This window comes from Nycticebus coucang, chromosome 3 (assembly GCF_027406575.1).
Source record: "Nycticebus coucang isolate mNycCou1 chromosome 3, mNycCou1.pri, whole genome shotgun sequence".
NCBI classification, from domain to species: Eukaryota; Metazoa; Chordata; class Mammalia; order Primates; family Lorisidae; genus Nycticebus; species Nycticebus coucang.
The window spans coordinates 30836172-30856183 of NC_069782.1; the positions used below are offsets into that span (position 1 = coordinate 30836172).

A 20012-nucleotide genomic window follows, 5' to 3' on the forward strand; every position below is an offset into this window, starting at 1 on the left:
CAAAGATCAAATAACGGTAAGTAGCTGGATTCATCTCTTGGTTCTCTATTCTGTTCCAGACATCTACTTCTCTGTTTTTGTGCTAATACCATGCTGTTTTGATCACTATCGATTTATAGTACAGTCTCAGGTCTGGTAGTGTGATTACTCCTGCTGTGTTTTCATTGCTGAGTAATGTTTTGGCCATTCAAGGTTTTTTCTGATTCCATATAAAACGAAGTATTACTTTTTCAAGATCTTTTAAATATGACAATGGAGCTTTAATAGGAATTGCATTAAAATTATATATTGCTTTGGGTAGTATAGACATTTTAACAATGTTGATTCTTCCCAGCCATGAGCATGGTATGTTTTTTAATTTGTTAACATCTTCAGCTATTTCTTTTCTTAAAGTTTCATAGTTCTCTTTGTAGAGATTTTTCACGTCTATTGTCAGGTATACTCTCAAATATTTCATGTACTTTGGCACTACTGTGAAAGGAATAGAGTCCTTGACAGTTTTTTTGGCTTGGTTATTGTTGGTATATATAAAGGCTACAAATTTATGGGTATTTATTTTGTGGCCTGAGACATTGCTGTGTTCCTTGATCACTTCTAAAAGTTTTGTAGTAGAATCCCTAGTGTTTTCCAGATATACAATCATATCATCTGTGAAGAGTGAAAGTTTGATTCTTCTGACCCTATGTGGATCCCTTGATCACCTTTTCTTCCCTAATTGCAATGGCTAAAACTTCCATTACAATGTTAAAGAGCAATGGAGACAATAGGTAACCTTTCCTGGTTCTTGATCTAAGTGGAAATGATTTCAGTTAAACTCCATTCAATACGATATTGGCTGTGGGTTTGCTGTAGATGGCCTCTGTTAGTTTAAGAAATGTCCCTTCTATAACAATTTTCTCAAGTGTTCTGATCATGAAGGATGCTGGATATTATCAAAAGCTTTTTCTGCATCAATTGAAAGAAACAGGTGGTCCTTATTTTTTAGTTTGTGTGCTGAATTACATTTATAGATTGTGTGCTGAATTACATTTATAGATTTACGTATATTGAAGCATCCTTGAGACCCTGGGATAAATCCCACTTGGTCATGGTGTATAATTTTCTTTTTTTTTTTTTCCGTTGAAGGATAAAAATTTTATTTTTGAGGAACTTCTTACTGCACATTGTCAAAGAGAGTCACATAAGAAAGCAAAAATGTTATCCTCCCCTCATCCTAGAAATAAATAAGAAGGGCATAAAATTTCTTTTTAAATCATGACACTTGGAAGTTTAGCACCAGCATCCAAAATGAACTAAAAAAGAAAAAAAGCATTTACTATATATTTCAGATTTATTTGGTTGGGGTTCTCCCCATGTGATATTAATATTTCTTTTCTTTCAATTCATATTACCAAAACAGTAAAAACCAGGAAAAAATATAAACCTAGTGGTTACTGAAACTGGGGAGGTTGCTCTGTAGTCTTTCGTGCAGGCATTCCCAGGATCTCAGCTTGCTGGAAAAATCTGCTGACATTTTCCTTTTGCAGTTGTTAGTTTCTTGAAAAATAATAATAAACATTCTAATGTCCAAATCTTGGTTAGTCTTCCACTTATTGCTTGGATGTTTCTTTGGTGTTGATAAGGTTGTAGTCTGCTTTTTGCTTTATTTTACTTTTGAATGGTCATTAATTCTTTAGGTCACCCTATAGATGGTGAAGGTGCCCGGGAGCCTGGTGTTACTCAGCACTGCTCTGCTGGGTGGAGGGAGCAGGGTTCTCAGTTGGGGCATCACCTGCCTTGGTCTCTTTGCCATCTTGTGAAGGAGCATTAAGAGGACGGGGGCAACGCAGATAGTTGTAGGGACACTGGTACCCACGGTGAGCAGATGGCTGGTTTGGACCACTGGCTGCTTGCTGATTCTCTTTATCTTCAGCCTCTCCTGCAGCTGGGGCAGGTAGTGAGCGAGGAGGTCCCCTAGGGTACCTTGGGCGATAGGTTGGATTTCGATGAACTGGTCCCTGAAGCTGTGCTCCCTCTGGGACCCCATCCTTCATCTCTCTAATCTTACCAGCCTGCATTCTGCTGGGATGGGGAAAGACCTGTGAGCAATGGTCAAAGGCCTGTCCCACGTGGTAAGGCGGGAACCGCTGCTGCTGGTACTGAGGGCGGCGCAGCTGATTCCAGACCCCAGAGAACTGCCGGTCAGTGGCAGGGGCTCAAATCCTTCACTGCTGCCGCTCCCTTCCTCCTCCTCCTCCCCAGCGTAATTCCAGGGAGGTCCACAGCGTCTGCCATAGTAGCCACGTCGGTAACGACACCCATCAGCAGCATAACGACTCCCTTCCACAGGAACTCCGTCTGGGCCAGTCACGTTGGCTGCTTCTGCACCCTTCTCTCCTTCAACCACATCAAACTCTACAGTTTCTCCATCTCCTACGCTGCGCAGATATTTCCGTGGGTTATTCTTCTTGATGGCAGTCTGATGTACAAATACATCTTCTTTGGTGTCATTTCAATTTATAAATCCATATCCATTTCTGAAGTTGAACCATTTGACAGTGCCAAGGACTTTGGAGAACGTTTTTCTCTGTGTCTTTGCTGCCAGCGGGGGCTGAAGAGGTGGCCGTGGTACCGGTGGCTGTGGGGGCAGCGTCCCTACCTGGGTTTCCTGTCGCCAGAATGGAGCCTGCGGAGGGTGGTGCTGGTGGTGGTGGCGGCCTTGCCTGCCTCGCTCATGCCGCCTCTTCTGCTCTCACTTGGGCACCTCTGTGGTGGTTGGTCTGCTGTTAGCGTGGCTGGTGGTGGCAGGCGGGTGGGCTGGTTCTCGGGGAGGCCAGTGTGGATCTCTGAGGGCCCTACAACAGCGGCAGCGGCAGCGGTGGCTGAGGTGGGGTTGCCCTGCAGAGGCGGCTGGAGCTGTCCGGGTGCACTCGCTCTTGGGCTCCTCACTCGATCTTATTCCGTGTATAATTTTCTTGATGTGTTGTTGGATTCTGTTTGTTAGTATCTTATTGAGTATTTTAGCATCAATATTCATTAGTGATATTGGTCTATAATTTTCTTTTCTTGTTGAGTCTTTCCCTGGTTTGGGGATCAAGGTGTTAGCTTCATAGAATGTGTTTGGTAGTATTCCTTCTTTTTCTATATTTTGAAAGAGGTTTAGTAATATTGGTACTAGTTCTTTAAAGGTTTGGTAGAATTCTGACATAAAGCCATCTGGTTCTGGACTTTTCTTTTTAGGGAGATTTTATATAGTTGATGCTATTTCAGAACTTGACATAGGCCTGTTCAACATCCACTTCTTTCTGGCTAAGTCTTGGTAGGTGGTGTACTTCCAGGTATTGGTTGATTTCTTTCAGATTTTCATATTTCTGAGAGTAGAGTTTCTTGTAGTATTTGTTAAGGATTTTTTTGAATTTCTGAGGGGTCTGTTGTTCTTTCATCATTACCATTTCTGATTGATGAAATTAGAGATTTTACTTTTTTTCTGGTTAGGTTGGCCAAAAATTTATCTATTTTATTGATTGTTTCAAAAAACCAACTTTTGGATTTATTGATCTGTTGTATAATTCTTTTGTTTTCAATTTCACTTAATTCTGCTCTGATTTTGGTTATTTCTTTTCTTCTGCTGGGTTTGGGGTTGGAGTGTTCTTCCTTCCCCAGTTGCTTGAGATGTCCCATTAAGTTATTAACTTCCTCTCTTTCCATTTGCTTGAGGAAGGCTTACAGTGCTATAAATTTCCCTCTTCGGACTGCCTTTGCAGTATCCCAGAGGTTCTGGTAATTCATGTCTTGATTGTTGTTTTATTCCAAAAATTTGGTGACTTCCTTCTTAATCTCATCTATAACCCATCTATCCTTCAGCATAAGGTTGTTTAGCTTCCATGTTTTTGTATGGGTATGCAGGTTCCTGTTGTTATTGAGTTCAACTTTTATACCATGATGTTCTGAGATTCAAGGAATAATTTCTATTTTTTTAAATTTGCTGAGATTAGATTTGTGGCCTAGGATGTGGTCTATTTTGGAGTATGTTCCCTGGGCTGATGAGAAGAATGTGTATTCAGTGTTTTGGGATGAAATTTTCTGTAGATGTCTGTTAACTCCAAATGTTGAATGCTTAAGATTAAATCTAAAATTTCTTTGCTTAACTTCTTTTTGGAGGATCTATCCAGCACTGCTAAAGGGGTGTTAAAATCTCCTACTATGGAACTGGAGGAAATCAAGTTGCTCGTGTCTGTTAGAGTTTGTCTTATAAATTGTGGTGTGTTCTGGTTGGGTGCATAAATACTAATAATTGAAATCTCATCATATTGAGTATTACTTTTAATAACTATGAAGTGTCCATACTTATCCTTCCTTATTTCAGTTGGTTTAAAGCCTATTGCATCTGCGAATAGGGTTGCGACCCCTGCTTTTTTCTGCTTTCCATTTGCCTAGAGTATAGATGACCATCCCTTCACCTTGAGTTTATGTTTATCTTTTAATAAAAGATGTGATTCTTGTATGCAGAAGATATCTGGCTTGAGTTTTTGTAACCAGTCAGCTAGCCTGTGCCTCTTTAGAGGACAATTTAAACCATTCACATTAATTGAGAACATCGATAAGCCTTTCAAGAGTCCGGTGGACATTTTTAAACCTTTTGCGACTGTGGAAGTTGGAATTTGATCAAAATTTTTTTGGTGGGTTTACTTTTGTGATGGAGGATTATGCTGATCTTTATGGAGGATAGGTCTGAGAATATCTTGGAGAGCTTGTTTAGTTATGGCAAATTTCTTCAACATGTGAATGTCATTGAAGTATTTAATTTCTCCATCATAAATGAAACTCAGTTTAGCTGGGTACAGGCTTCTGGGTTGAAAGTTATTTTGTTTTATGTGATTAAAAGTTGATGACCATCCTCTTCTAGCTTGAAAGGTTTCAGCAGAGAGATCTGCAGTTATTCTAATATTCTTGCCCTTGTAGGTGACGGTTTTCTTTTGTCTGGCTGCTTTCAGAATTTTGTCCTTCATATTAACTTTAGTGAAATTGATTATGATGTGTCTGGGAGATGTCTTATTTGGGTTGAGCTGTGCTGGAGTTCTGAAACTGTCTGCTATCTGAATTTCAGAATCTTGGCATGTCTGGAAAGTTGTCCTTCATAATCTCATGGAGAAGAGACCCTGTGCCTTGTGAAGCCACTTTGTCGCGTTTGGGGATCTCTATAAGACAAATATTGTTTTCTTCTAATTATCCCAGTGCTCTCTGAGAGAGTGATCTGTTTTTGCCCTCCATTTCTCTTCCTCTTTGGGAGTTTGGGAGTGTTCTAAAGCTTTGTCTTCAATGTCAGAAATCCTTTCTTCGGCTTGCTCCATTCTGTTACTGAGGGATTCCGCTGTGTTTCTCAGATCTTTGAGGGCTGCAACTTCTTGCCTCAGTGTGTCAAAATCTTTGGTCATTTGATCTTTGAATTCATTGAATTCTTGAGATATCTTTTGGGTTACTGCTTGGAATTCTAGTTCGATCTTATTTGCTATCCAGATTCTGAATTTGATTTCTGATATCTCAGCTATTTGTTTGTGCATAGGATCTTGTGCTTTGTCTGCTCCATTGATACTTGGGGGAGTTGATCTACTCTGATTATTCAAATTGCCAGAGTTTTTCTGTTGATTTCACCTCGTGATTGTTTTTGACCATTGCCTCTGGCCATCCTCAGAGTTGAGGAGGTGTCTCTCCAAGATTAGACCCCAGCGGAATCACTCTATTGTTGCTGGATCTTTGTAGGGAGTGACCCTGTGTATTTCTTCTGGGGCTGCCCAAGCCAGGAAGTTCTGGTTGTGTAAGCAGCTCTGGAATGTGATACACCCAGATCCAGCAACAAGGCAGGAGGTGGTGCGCACGGTTCTGGGAGTGCCTGATGCCCAGTGACTTTGGCATGGAGAGTCCAAGGCTCCAGCAGTCTCTGGCCAGGAGAAGGGCTCTGCACAGAGGCAGGGAGGGATCCAGAGGGCACACAGCTACCAGAGCCCCTGGCCAGATTAGCAGGCCGGTGTGGAAGCAGGGAGGGTGTAGGAGGGAGGATGCAGAGTTGCACAGCTTCCGCATTTCCTGGTCAGGGCATGCAGAGGCCCGGTGGGCACTGGTCATGGGTCAGGGTTCGCAGAACAGCTCTTATGGAGGTCCAGGTGGCACCAAGCCCAGGAGTTTTAGTTTGCTATGAGCTGTGTTGCCACAGCACTCTACCCAGTGCAACAGCCCGAGGCTCCAGTGTGCCAAAACCGGTCTCACTCTGCCCCGAGGGTTAAGGCTGTAAGGCAGCTCAGTCCCCACCTTTATGCTGCTCAGTAACTAGGTTACCAGCTCCTGCCCGATCCTTGGTCTGCGACCCTGAGGGCGGAGCTTGCCGGGGCAGTTCTCTCACAATGGCTCCCTGCGGCCCATAGCCGAACACTATTAGCTCTGTCCAGCTTAGCAGCTCAATCTGGGGCCCTAGACAATGTCCAAAGTTCTCCGCACTCTTGCTCAAGCTCTCTCCAAGGCAGTTCAACTAAGTGCCAAGTCCAAAAACACCAAAACAGTTTACAGGTAAGGTCTTTCTGGTTTGCAGTCTCACTGCTGTTTGTACTTACAGCTCCTGGCGGGATTAGGTCGATTGAACACACCCAACCACTTGCCAATTTTCCACTGTTTTTGTCCTTCTCTTGGTGTCCAGAAGTCCCTTGCTGACTCACTGTATCCTCAAAGGGATGATTATAGGCAGATCCCACTAGCCAGAGATGCCTGGAGTCTTATCTCCAGACTCACCATGCCCTGTTGCAGGGAAGCTGTTACTCAGCCACCATCTTGGATTGTTCCCCTAGAATTCTTATAGTTTCATGCCTTAGCGTTAAGTCTGTTGTCCATTGTGAATTAATTTTTATGAGTGATGAGGTGAGGATCCTGTTTTAGTCTTTTTTACGTGGGTTTTGTCATTTCTTGAGATAGAAAATACATGAGAAGATGCTACTCTTGGTGAAACCTAATAAGTTTCAATTTTTGGCATGTTGAGATTGAGGTTCCTATAAGGCATCCCAGCAAGGATATTCATCAAAAAAAAAAAAGGAATAGAATATCATATGTAGTGGAGCATAAGAGAATTATCTAGAGTGTGCTACAGGGTTTGTTAAGCTTATGTAGTGTCCATGGCTGCTTTTGCTCTACAACACCAGTGCTGAATGGATGTAGCGAGAATATGTAACTCACAAAGCCAAAAAAGACTGGTCCATTGCATAAAATATTTGTTGACCTTTGCTCTAGAGCAAATGTGTAGTGCGCTATATAGTGAATACACATTCCTCATTTGTGTAAATTAAACCCATTTATTCATTTTTTTCATCAATTAGAATATATTATTTTTTAATAACTATGTGCTAGATCTTAAACTAAAAATGATGGATGGAAATTCTTCAATAAAGTGATTCAGCATAGTTATTATTACATAAAATAAGTACATATCATATATATTATATATATGTATATATATATATATATGTGCAGTATCATTGTGATAAAGGAAAGGGCTTAACATTAAATAATTTTTTTCTCTCTCAAGATAACACAGGAAAAAACAATTACCAACTCAAATTTATTAATTCCTCCAGTTTTGACAGTTTCCAAACAGTTTTGCTTAAGTTTATGGAAATTTATTTATTTATTTATTTATTTGCAGTTTTTGGCCAGGGCTGGGTTTGAACCTGCCACCTCTGGCATATGGGGCCAGTGCCCTACTCTTTTGAGCCACAGGTGCTGCCAATTTATGGAAACTTCTACAAAAATATTAGGTGATCCCAATAGCCAAGATATAGAAGCAACCTAAATGTCCATTAAAAACAAATGGATTATGACAATGTGGTATATATATGGAATGGAATATTATTCAGCTTTAAAAAATGAAGGAAATCCTGTCCTATATAACGATATGGATGAAACTTGAGGATATTATACTGTGTGAAACAGGCTGCAGGGGGATACTATTGTATGATTCCACTTGGATGATGTGCCTAAGTAGTCAAATTATTAGAAAGAGAATGTGTAATAGAATGGTAGTTTCCAGAAACTAGTGGGAAACAGAAATGTAGAGTTGATGTTCGGGAGATAGAAGTTGCAGTTATGCAAGATGATTAATTATTAAGAGACCCGCTTGCAAAATTGTGCCCATAGTTAACAATACTGCACTGTACATATAAAGATTTTATTGAGAGAGTTCCTCTCCCACTGTGTGTCCTTACCATCATATATCTATATGGATATAGATACAAAAAAAAATAGAAAAAGGAAGGGAAATTATAGTGCCAGAATTTTGTAAGCTAGAAAGACAAAATGTAGTGCCTTAAAGGAACTAATAATTCTAGTTTCAGCAACAACATATACAGAGCTTAAACATCACTTGGATATTTACGGTAAGAAAAAACTGAACAAACTGAATATGAATGAACTTTCTTGGGCACATTAGAAAACTCAGGTTTTCTGGTAAAATGGAGACTGTTGGAGACTGAATATGGACTCCCAGGCAAGTGAGAATCTCGCTGGCTTCTGAAGTCTTCAGGTGAGCCCACACTTTCATGGGTAGGTACCTCTAGAAACTTCACCAAGTTCTCAAGTTGAAGATACAAAGAAGAGCTCCTAATGGTGCTGGGAGGAGGAGAGAAGGTGTAGAAATTGTGTAAGATGCCCAAAGTATTCTTTGTAACCAACATTTCCTATCCAGTGAAAAAGACTTTATCAGTGTTGTGTCCTAGTTGAGGTAGTGGTTTCCTGACACTCCAGTTGCTCTAATCTTCATGTTTTACCAAAGAGAGGGAAGCTATGCCAGGAGAGACACACTTGAGAAGGTCACTGTCCAGACATACAGGCTCAATATAACTAAGATGTAATCATAATGCCATAGAATTATTTTTTCTCCTACTCCATATCATTCCACAACAGAGCTCCTGTATTATTATGTAATAATAGCAGATTATGGCTGTAAGAGCTGTTTCTCTGAGGAAGAGTAGTTAGGGAAAGCCAAATCAAGCAGGGAGACAACACAAAGACACTAGAGGAATTTGAAATATTTCTCACCCAAAGCCACATCAATTACGTATTTTAGGTCCTAAGCAAATTAACATAAATCCTCACACTGACAACCCATTTATCTCACTCAATAAAACATACTTAGGTTTGGGTGGCGCCTGTGGCTCAGTGAGTAGGGCGCCGGCCCCATATGCCGAGGGTGGCGGTTCAAACCCAGCCGCGGCCAAACTGCAACAACAACAAAAAAATAGCTGGGTTGCTATGGCGGGCACCTGTAGTCCCAGCTACTCGGGAGGCTGAGGCAAGAGAATCACTTAAGCCCGGGAGCTGGAGGTTGCTGTGAGCTGTGTGATGCCACGGCACTCTACCAAGGGCCATAAAGTGAGACTCTGTCTCTAAAAAAAATAAAAATAAATAAAAAAAAACATACTTAGGTTTTATTTAAAAATGATAAAAACATGCTAAAAGCCAAAAAAAATCATCTAAAGAGGCAAAAATCTATGTATTATTCTTCATTATTCACCTTCCCTTATGAACTGTATTTAATCTATTATGAAAATCTGCTGACACTACCCTGCAATCCCACTACTAGGCATCTACCTCAAAGAAAAAAAAAATAATTTTATCACAAGGACTTTTGCAGTAGATTGTTTATTGCAGTTGAATTTTTAATTGCCAAAATGTGGAAACAACCTACATGCACATCAACTCAGGAATGGATTAACAAAGTGTGGTACATGCATACTATGGAATACTATACAGCCACAAAATGATGGTGATTTCACATCTTTTGTAATATTCTGGATGGAGCTGAAACACATTCTCCTTCAGTAAAGTATCACAAGAATGGAAAAGCAAATACCCAATATACTCAATACTAATTTGAAGCTAGTAGATGATCCAATGCATGCCCACATAGGAGGAAAAAATCATTTCAATTCAAGTTGAGGGGAGGGGGTTGGGGTGCTCTCACTGAATGAGCATAGGTGGGGCTGTTTAGCACAACTTTTGTGTGTGGGACGTAACCACAAAAGGGACTCTACTTAACAAAATTAAATATTTTGACCTGGTTGTTTGTACCCTTACACATTAACCTGAAATAAATTTACCTTTCAAAAAAATATTTTGACAACATTCTAAAACATAAAATATGCTTTAACAAAGTTAAGAATGGGAAACACGGAAAGTATTTTCTCAAACTCAATGGAAATAAAGAGAAAAGTGGTTAACAAATCCCCACATATTTAGAATTAGACATACTTCTCGATAGCATTTGGCTAAATAAGACATCTAAAGAGAAACTTAAAAAAATATTTGGAGAAAATAAAAATATAACTTATCAGAATCTGTTGAATACAGTAAAAGCAGTGCTAATAAGAAAATTCATAGTATTAAAAATATATGTGAGAAGGGAAGAATAGCTAAAATCAATAGCCTCAACTTCACCTTAGGAAATGAGACAAATTTTATTTCTTTAATTTGGCCAAGAACTACATGAAAACAATTCACATGGTACATCGAATTTTATATATTGTTTATACAGTCTATTTGATATATCACTTAGAATTGTTTGTAAATTCAAAAATTTTTCATATAATATTTTCTTCATAGGCACAGTATGAAATGACTGTTGAGAACCACTAGATTTTATAGACCTTTTCTTAGTGATGGGATGATGTCAACATAAGATGTTAGTGTTGTTATTATTGATAGAGAGGTTTGAATGAGAACCAGCCACATATTTTCTCAACCTTTAAGTAGTAGAATGTTAATTAAAAAACAAAAAACCTCTGAATTCAATTACAGTTCATCATACTTTATAACAAAATGCTATATAATATAGTGCATTTGGCATTTGTATCCTGCTCACGATATATAAAAATTCATGGATAATTAGCCAAGTCTATGATTTCAATATACTACCAATATAATGTAATTTGATAGTTTACAGATTCATATCAAGTGTCCAGCTTTTTAGTTTCAATTATTGTTGAATAATTATTGAACAACTTTGCAACTATTATGGCAGATGTCAGGAAATGGGCTCTGCCTTCAATCAACTCATAGCATAGTAAGACAAACAATTATAAAGATATTTTAAAAATAGTAGAACATACTGTGAACTTTATTCATATGGAAATTTAGCTTGATTTTTTTCTGTAAGATAGGACAAGAATCTCTTTTGGTGGCTAACATGGGTCATTGCTCAGATTTCCTCTTCAAAACCAAGATACTTCTTTCTCTAGTTGTCATAAATTTGACAATGACTGTTCGTAGCTTGGTGTGGTGAAGGGAGCTACCTTCTCGAAGGTTAAGCCTCTTCCCAGGGCACTTACATGAAAGGTCAAGCAGAAGTTTAGCTGCCTTGCTGAATTCAGGTCAACTCTAAAGTCCTCCCAGTTCCAGGGCTTCCCATGGGATTGGCCAGGTTGATGTTGGCACTGCAACGCTCTTCAATGTCTCCTTTTATATCTACTGTTTAAATCTCCTAAATATCTACTGTTTCCCTAGCTTCCTTACAAGTGTTGTTTCTGAGAGGTTTTTCCAATCAACTATCTGCAAGTAAGCTTTGTCTTAGGGTATGCTTTCTGGTGAACTTGACCAAAGTCATCTCTGATTGTATTCACTCAAGAGTCTAAAGAGTCAAGACAACTATTAAAGAGAGCAGTCTGAGAATAGGCAGAGGTGTTGAATAAGAGAATCTATAAGGGAAGATGTAATGTGGCATTTACAGGGCATTGGAATGTCCATGGGACGTGGTTCAGATCCAATAAGCAACAGCCTAGGATCCATATGGAGTAGATACGATATACAAGACATTAGTGCAGCCTTTAGATTTATTAGGAATATTCTGACCTAAGGAAAGAGGGTTTGTCATTGCAGTTGTTGTTGTTGTTGTTGGCAGATTATTGTTTTTCTTTTTAATGATGTATCTCCTACACTGTAGGAGATCTGAGACCCTTGAGCAGTTACAAAGGGAAAAGAAACCAAAACAACTGCTGGGCCTGAACAGAGATTGATAATCAAGCAGGCAGAGAGGAAAAGGCAGGCATATAAAGGGAAAGAAATGAGAAGAGAGTTACAAGGGTCATCTCCACCATTACCTTCCTGCTAAGAGGGTTGCAGGAGAGAAGGCCTCAAGCAGTATAAGTGTAGGTATTGGAGAAGGGAGGCGGTGCTTACGCCTAAGGGAGGAGAAAAAGGTCAGAAAGGGAGGCTACCTCTTTCCTTGTAGAATGGGTTCCCCACACCTCAGGGCAGCAGCTTCGTAGACCAGAGATACTTTCCACACTGCAGGCAATGGTAGAAAGACGTCTTCTACGTCATGCTTCTTGTAGAGCTGACCCATATGGCACTGGTGCTTATGATGGCAGTGTCGATGAGAAAAAAATAAAGGGCATCTTCAGCTCAGAGGTGAATTTGCTCCCAATCAAGAAGTAAAAGGGACCAAAAATAAGATTAGAGGCACAACATCTGAGATTTGGGAACCCTTTCTCCAACCACCACACCCGGTCTGGATATTTCTTTCAGATCTTCTCCCCCTCAGCCCAGCCCTTCTCTAGTTTGGTCCCCAGTACATGAACTTCATCCTCCTGGAATCTGGCTGGACTGGGTTGGGCAGAAGGAAACAGGATTTTTTTTTTTTTAACTAACATTATTTTTGACCGAGAAGTCATACTTGTATACACTTTGGGGTATAATGTGATGTTTTGTTAGATATATCCAATGTGGTATATTAAATTAAGGTAGTTAAAATATTCATCACCTCTCTTACTTTTTGTGGAGAGACATTTGAAATTTACTCTGACCTATTTTGAGAAACGCAATATATTATTATTAACTATAATCATCTGCTATGCCATGTATCTCAAAAACGTATTCTTCTTAGCTGAAACTCTGTAGCCTTTGATGAACATTTCCCCATTACCTCCTTTTCCACCAACCCTCTTATAACTACTTCTATGAATTCAACTCTTCTTCCACATATATATGAGATCATCTGGCATTTGTCTTTATGTCTCTGCCTATTTCACTTACCATAATATCTTCTACTTTCAACCACATTGTCACAGATGACAGGATTTCTTTCTTTTATGAGGCCAAATGATATTCCTTTTTGTCTCTATGCTACATTTTCTTTATCCATTCATCTGTTGATGGGCATGTGGGTCAATTCCATGGCCAAGAGAGCAGCAATGAACATGGGACTGCAGATGTCTCTTTGAAATACCGATTTCACTTCCATGGGATACATACCCAAAAGTGGGATTGCAATAGTTGTTTTTAGGTTTTTTTTTTTTTTTTTGAGACAAAGTCTCACTCTGTCACCAAGGCTAGAGTATTGTTGCATCAACCTGGCTCACAGCTACCTCCTCAAATGCTGGGCTCAAGTGATCCTCCTGATGTAGCCTCCCAAGTAGCTGTGAGTATAGGTGCCTGCCACTTAGCTAATTTTTTCTATTTTTAGTAGAGATAGGGTCTCAATCTTGCTCAACCAGTCTTGAACTCCTGTGCTCCAGGAGCCTCCCACTTCAGCCTCCCATAGTATTAGGATTATAGGTGTGAGCCATTGCACCCAGCCTGTTTTTAGCTTTTTGAAAAACTTCCATATGATTTTGAGTGCAGAAGTTTGAATGCCTAGAATCCACATGGAGTAGATGTAACTAACATATAGGTCATAAAATCAATGTAGCTTTTATATTGTTGTTATTGAATTCTTAGAAATATTAAAGATAGAAGTTTGAATGACCTCAGAAACTTGGAGAACTAGGGAAATGTTTTTGATGTAATCCCAAGAAACTAAAGCACTGTTAGATGGAAAGCTTCCAAAACATCTATCTGCCTGGCACCTTTTAGGAGTTAATTGTTAACAATTTTAAATTACATATGTTTTATACTTACTTTTAAGAGTACTGGTCTAGGTGTTATTAAATATTTTCCAAAAAATAAAATTACTGATAGTTGGCAACATGATATTAAGAGTTATAATTTATTTTAATGTATAACAGAAAATAAAATTACCATACAATAATATGATTTTGCAGACTTTACCATTATTTAGAGTAATATTCATTAAACAAGTAAAGAGCGAAAGTGATACATGTTATGAAGTTGGTAATTGACTGAATTTTGAGGATTATTGAATTATGGGGAAAATAATGTAGCTTGAAAAAATCTTGGGGATATGAAAATGGAAGAGGAGAGGAAGTATAGACAGATGGGGTTCTGAGATTCAGCATATGAGGCCCTGAGAATCGTGTGTGGGGCTTTGAGGAGAACAATTAGGGATTGTGAAGTTTTATTTTTGGAACACGGCAAGGAAAGCTGGAAGAACTGAGGTCTCCAAAATTACCACTCTGGCGAAAGTTAGACTTGATCTTATGCCAATCTATAGGATTTTGCCAGTGGAAACATATTCTTAGCTGTTTAAGAGGATGTCCTGAAAAAAAATTCAATGTATGTGCCCTGAGATTTGCAGAATCTTAGGTGCTCCAGGTCTAATATTCAGTAACTACTTACCCAGGTTCATCAGGTACCATGACTGTTTTAGGCCAGAGAGAGAAAACAATGAATGAAGTTCAGCGACAGTATATCTGCCTTCATGGAGCTTGCATTCTGGTAGTAACACTGAAGATATCTTAGCACAAATTAAGATTATGATGAGCTAAATTATGGCTTTTAAACCCAAGGCAAGTATTTTCTGCTAGCAATATTTTTCCTAAAATTCTGTATACATTTTTAAATTATTTCTATTGTTTAGAATTTAGAATTAAACTCTGAAGTGGTTTTTTAAATTTTAATTTCAGTATACTCAATATTTTTAGAAATTTTAAGATAACACATTACAGAAATAGGTGTTATTCATTCAGAGTATCAGTCTTACACACTTTTATAAAAATAGCTAGTTTTTATAGAAAATATTTCTAATAAGCCCAATATCAAAGCTTTTATTTGACTATGTTAATTTAGCTTAACCATATTTTATAGTCACAAAATATATCTTTATCTTTGTTTCACAGAATTACTGAGACAAGACTGATACATCACTGAAGCTCTATTTCTAGTACTAATTAAAGAACGTAAAATATGTACCTGCTCATAAGGGGTCAAGACCATTCTTCCAAATATATTAGTTGACCTTCAAATTATATTCTCTATGGATATTTTGTAAATAAATATTGGGTGACATTAAAACTTCCTTGAATTATTTTTTACAGAAAATTTTCATTGTTAATTTTCTGCTTAGTATTTATTTTAATAAAGAAGGTTAAGCCTCTCCAAATTATATTTTTGACATAATCATAGCAAGTTTTCATGGTTTACTGACAGAAGCAGGACTGTCTTCCTAGAAGTCTCTTCCTTGGCAGAGAAGGGAACACTTTTACACTGCTGGTGGGACTCCAAACTATTTTATTTATTTATTCATTTATTTTTGTAGTTTGGGGCCGGGGCTGGGTTTGAACCTGCCACCTCCGGCATATGGGGCCGGCGCCCTACTCCTTTGAGCCACAGGCACTGCCCAGGGACTGCAAACTAACACAACTTTTTTTTGGAAGGAAGGAAGTATAGAGACTCCTCAAAGAACTCAAAGTGGACTTCCCATTTGATACTGCAATCCTATTACTAGGCCTCTACACAGAAGGAAAAAAAATCATTTTATCATAAGGACATTTGGACTAGACTGTTTATGCAGCTCAATTTACAATCACGAAAATGTGGAAACAGCCTGAATGCTCACCAACTCAGGAATGCATTAACAAGCTGTGGTATATGTATACTATGGAATACTATTCAGCCATTAAAAAACATGGAGACTTCAGTCGTTTGTATTAACCTGGATTGAGTTGGAACACATTCTTCTTAGTAAAGTATCACAAGAATGAAGAAGCAAGGACTCAGTTCTAATGTGAAGGCAGTAAATGATTTAATATAAGGTGGGGGTATGGAAATGAGGGAATGAGGAGAAGGGAAGAAGGAGGGGTGGTGTACGGCACATCTCTTGGGGGCAGGACACAATTCTAAGAGGGACTTTGCCTAACAAATGCAATCAGGGAAACCTAATTGTTTGTAACCTCAATGAATCCCAAACAATTAAAAAAAAAAAAAAAAAGCCTCTTCCTTGAAGCATCCTGGTTCTGGCTCCTACAGTCTACATTATCTCTGCTGGTTTTTTTCCATTTCATTCTCCCCTTTCAATCCAAAAAGAAAACCTAGCACGAACAAACCAAAAGAATAAGGAAAGCTCATTTCTTCCCAAGTAGTTAAACACTTGCGTGGTTGTACTCTTCCCTATCTTAGAATAGGCAAATGTATGGAGACAAAGTAGAATAGAGGTTATGAAGCACATTCAGAGAGAAGGAAATCTGGAGTTATTGTTTATTCGGTGCAGAGTTTTATTTGGGATACATGTTCTGGAAACAGACAGTGGTGATGGTTGCACGGCATTGTATATATACTTAATATCACAAACATGAACACTAAAAATGTAAAATGGTAAACCTTGAGTTTTATATATATATTTACCACAGTAAAATCATACCCTCCCCCCAAAAAAGAAAGAAAAAAAGAAACCATTCGATTTTTAATGGCATCATAAAATATTTGTTAATATAATGTTGACATCACCGTGTTTTAATTGTCAGCTGGCAATAATCAAGATTTGCAACAGCATGAAATTAAAAATAACCAATAAAAAAATTTTACAGTATTTCCTGTAATCTCTCAACAGCTTTTACTCTCTCCAGACCGGCATATAATGTTCTTAGTATTCAGAGGGTTGACAAATCACCTGTTTAGAGTGTTTTGATAGCAGGAACTTCTACAGTTCTCAGCCTATGGGAGGAATTAACTGCTCCTTTTCTAGTTAGATTTTGTATTGTCTTAGAAGACCATGAGTAATGCCTGAGAAGTTATTGAAACTGGCCTCCAGGAATGAAGATGTTTAATGAGAAGCCAATCTTTTGATGAAGAATGCACCACAGAGATTTAAAGCTGTAACACCAAATGTGATCATGCCCCAATTTTCTTTTGTTATCCCTACAGGCTCATAATTATAAAGTAAGCATCCACACTGGTGATTTAATGCTTTTATAAAGGATAATCTCTGACATTATTCTATAAACAATGGACACAGAAATGATTTCTGAGCAGCTGTATTTCCTCAGGTAATTGAAGTGAATTTATTCAAGACACAGGATTGTTTCCAAAAATAAAAACACTTGTGTGATTCGAACGTAAAGCACGTTTCCCTGTGTTGTCATGTTAATATATACTTGCATCAAAAAATGCATCTATTGAATTACTGAAGATATAAATTCGAAAAATCAAACTAAAGAGATTAATTGTTGCCATTGAAGAGATAACGTGAATCAAATCAAACACTTCTAAATAGGCTGAAACTATCTCAGAAAAAGTTCCCAAATTAATCATTATTTTACCATACTGATATTAGAATAAAACTTTTCATACCTACTTAAATTCTGGAGGGCTTTACTCTGTGTTGGAGCATTTACTTTTCCTAGGATACAGGGTAAATTGAAAGGAGAGTATTTACACACCAAGTGGGTACCGTTCAGTAAATACACACTGCGCAGACATGACCTGCATTTGAATGCTCCAAACTAAACAGGACGTTAAGTTTCAGGCTACAGTATGAATAAAAAGCAAGAAAAAGAAGAAAACAATCTCTTGAAATCCTCCATTAATTCTGAAATTTTCATTACCTAACATAAAATTTCAAAGCTTGTCCTATATGACAGGTCTATTCTAAACCTTTTCATGTACTGACTCATGTGATGTAGGTACTACTGTTAACAGAGAAAGTGCCTAAGGTTACACATATAGTCAGCAGGGAGCTGAGAATCAAACCCAAGCAATCTGGCCCCAGGGTCAACATCCTTAACTAGAACCCCAGGCCATCTTCCTGAAAAGTCAGCAAAAATAAGAATTTTTTTTTTTTTTTTGAGACAGTCTCACTATGTCGCCCTTGGTAGAGTGCTGTAGTGTCACAGCTCACAGCAATCTCCAACTCTTGGGCTTAAGCAATTCTCCTGCCCAGCCTCCTACAGGCACCTGCCACACACCCTGGCTATTTTTTTGTTGCAGCTGTTTTAGCTGGCCGGGTCAGGCTCGAACCCTCCACCCTCAGTGCATGTGGCTGGCTCCGTAACCACTGTGCTACAGGTGCTGAGGCAAGAGAAGAGGTTTTTGTTGAAGGAAATCACAAATAGAGTCTTCTTTGTTTTCTATAATTTAGGGACGGCACATTATTTTATCATCTCTTATCTTGTGATTGGCCTCAACTTTTATCTTCACCCAGGACAGTCATCTTTGTTTGAAAAGGAAGATAGCCTTACCAAAGGAGACTGTGGGTTTATGGTGAGGGGCCTTGGTTACCCAACTAACTTCCAGACAGGATCTGGGAAAGAGGAGGTTTTCCAGGTAATGTCTGGCTTTTATCTTTCTCTTTTATAGTTTCTATATAGTTTCTATTCAATTCCAATACAAACAATTCCAAAACTAGTCTCATCTATAAAATTTTAACATTATTCCCATTGCTTAGTGCAAGAAGCTTTCACTCCACACAAAGTCCTATCCTACATGAGAATTCAACCAATCAAGGAGAAAATTCTGTGTTAATTCTTTTTTCATTCTGTAATTCAGATTGTATGATTTTTTTCTAACACTGATCAAACAAAAGAGACTATCAAGACCTCACATTATTTTAGTGAGAATAGATAGAATAGTTGAACTCACATAGAATGATTAATTTCTCATGATTTTTGCATATATCAAGAGATTTTGTTAACTTAATCACTTTTGTTTGTTGTTCCTTCAAACTGAAAAGGCATTCTCCTTGGAGATAAAGAAAAAATGTGAGCAAAGCATTCAATTCTCGCTGCTGCCATCATGTAAATGACAGAAGTCATTGGTCAGAGTGTACAGAGAACAGTGTCTGGAGAATGAAAGGGGTTCAGCATGGAGTCAGGGTACACAGCTTCATGACTCATTAGCTCTGTGCTTTGGAAATTAATTATGAAAATGGACCATGATAGTGCCTAAGCCACAAGTTAATCCTAATCCTTAGGTGAGATCATACGTTTAAAGACTATATCGTCGTGTTTTAGGCCGCTGCCTGCATCCTTGGTTCTTGGTGTGGTCATGGCTGAAGGATGATCAGAACCACCATCCCGAGGCAAAAAGGGAAACAAAGTTTATTGAGAAAGATAAGTTTACAGAGTAAGAAAGTTTACATGGCAAGATAGGTTCACCACAGACAGGTTCATCATAAGCAGGCCCCATTGTCACTATAAGGAAAAAAACAAAGGCCTTGAATATGGCCAGGGGTTCTCTTTTATATTGCCTAAGTTGCACCTACCTCATTGTTCACCTAAGAACCAGATTCTTACTGTGCATGCAGACCTCCCAGGAGCCTGAGAGCCCACTGGGGGTTTGGACCACAATGTAGATTTAACATAAATACATGATAATTACCCGTAAGGCTGTTCTAGGTCACCTTCAAGATCCATTGTACCTTTTGCTAGGCTAGAGAGTCTTCTACATCCCCTTGCAGTTGGCATGCTAAGTTTGATTGGCAGATTGGTAGAGCCTTCCTTCTCAGGTGTGAGTAATCACTGGGGCAGCACCAAGACAGAGGCCAGGGAGGTTCAACCCTTATCCTCCTTCCCAAGAGATCAGGATTTCTCGCTAACTACCTAACAATATCACAGTGCCTGGCACAGAATGGATGCTCCAAATATTCACCTTTAATTTGTCACTGCTTTATAAGCAGGGCTTCTATACCTGCCATGCTCATTACCTCCTTTCTAAGATGACACTAAAGTAATAACCTCCTAACTAGTTTCCTTGACTCTAAGTTTTACCACTTAGATGGTCAAATCTACTTGCTAGATTTGATGTGCTAAAATGAAAAGTTTACAATGTATTACCTCATTCGGTCTCCTCTGATAACATCCAGTTCCAAGCACAGTAATCAACATGTTAAT

General features: G+C 38.6%; 1 pseudogene across 1 annotated transcript; it reads right to left on the reverse strand.

Annotated features, from left to right (window-relative positions):
* Positions 1–1120: 1120 nt before the first annotated feature.
* Positions 1121–19169, reverse strand: LOC128580893 (Y-box-binding protein 3-like; annotated as a pseudogene). Its single transcript, XR_008378754.1, has 2 exons — positions 19106–19169; positions 1121–2933 (listed from the first exon to the last, which is right to left on the reverse strand). The product of XR_008378754.1 is annotated as a Y-box-binding protein 3-like (transcript).
* Positions 19170–20012: the final 843 nt, after the last annotated feature.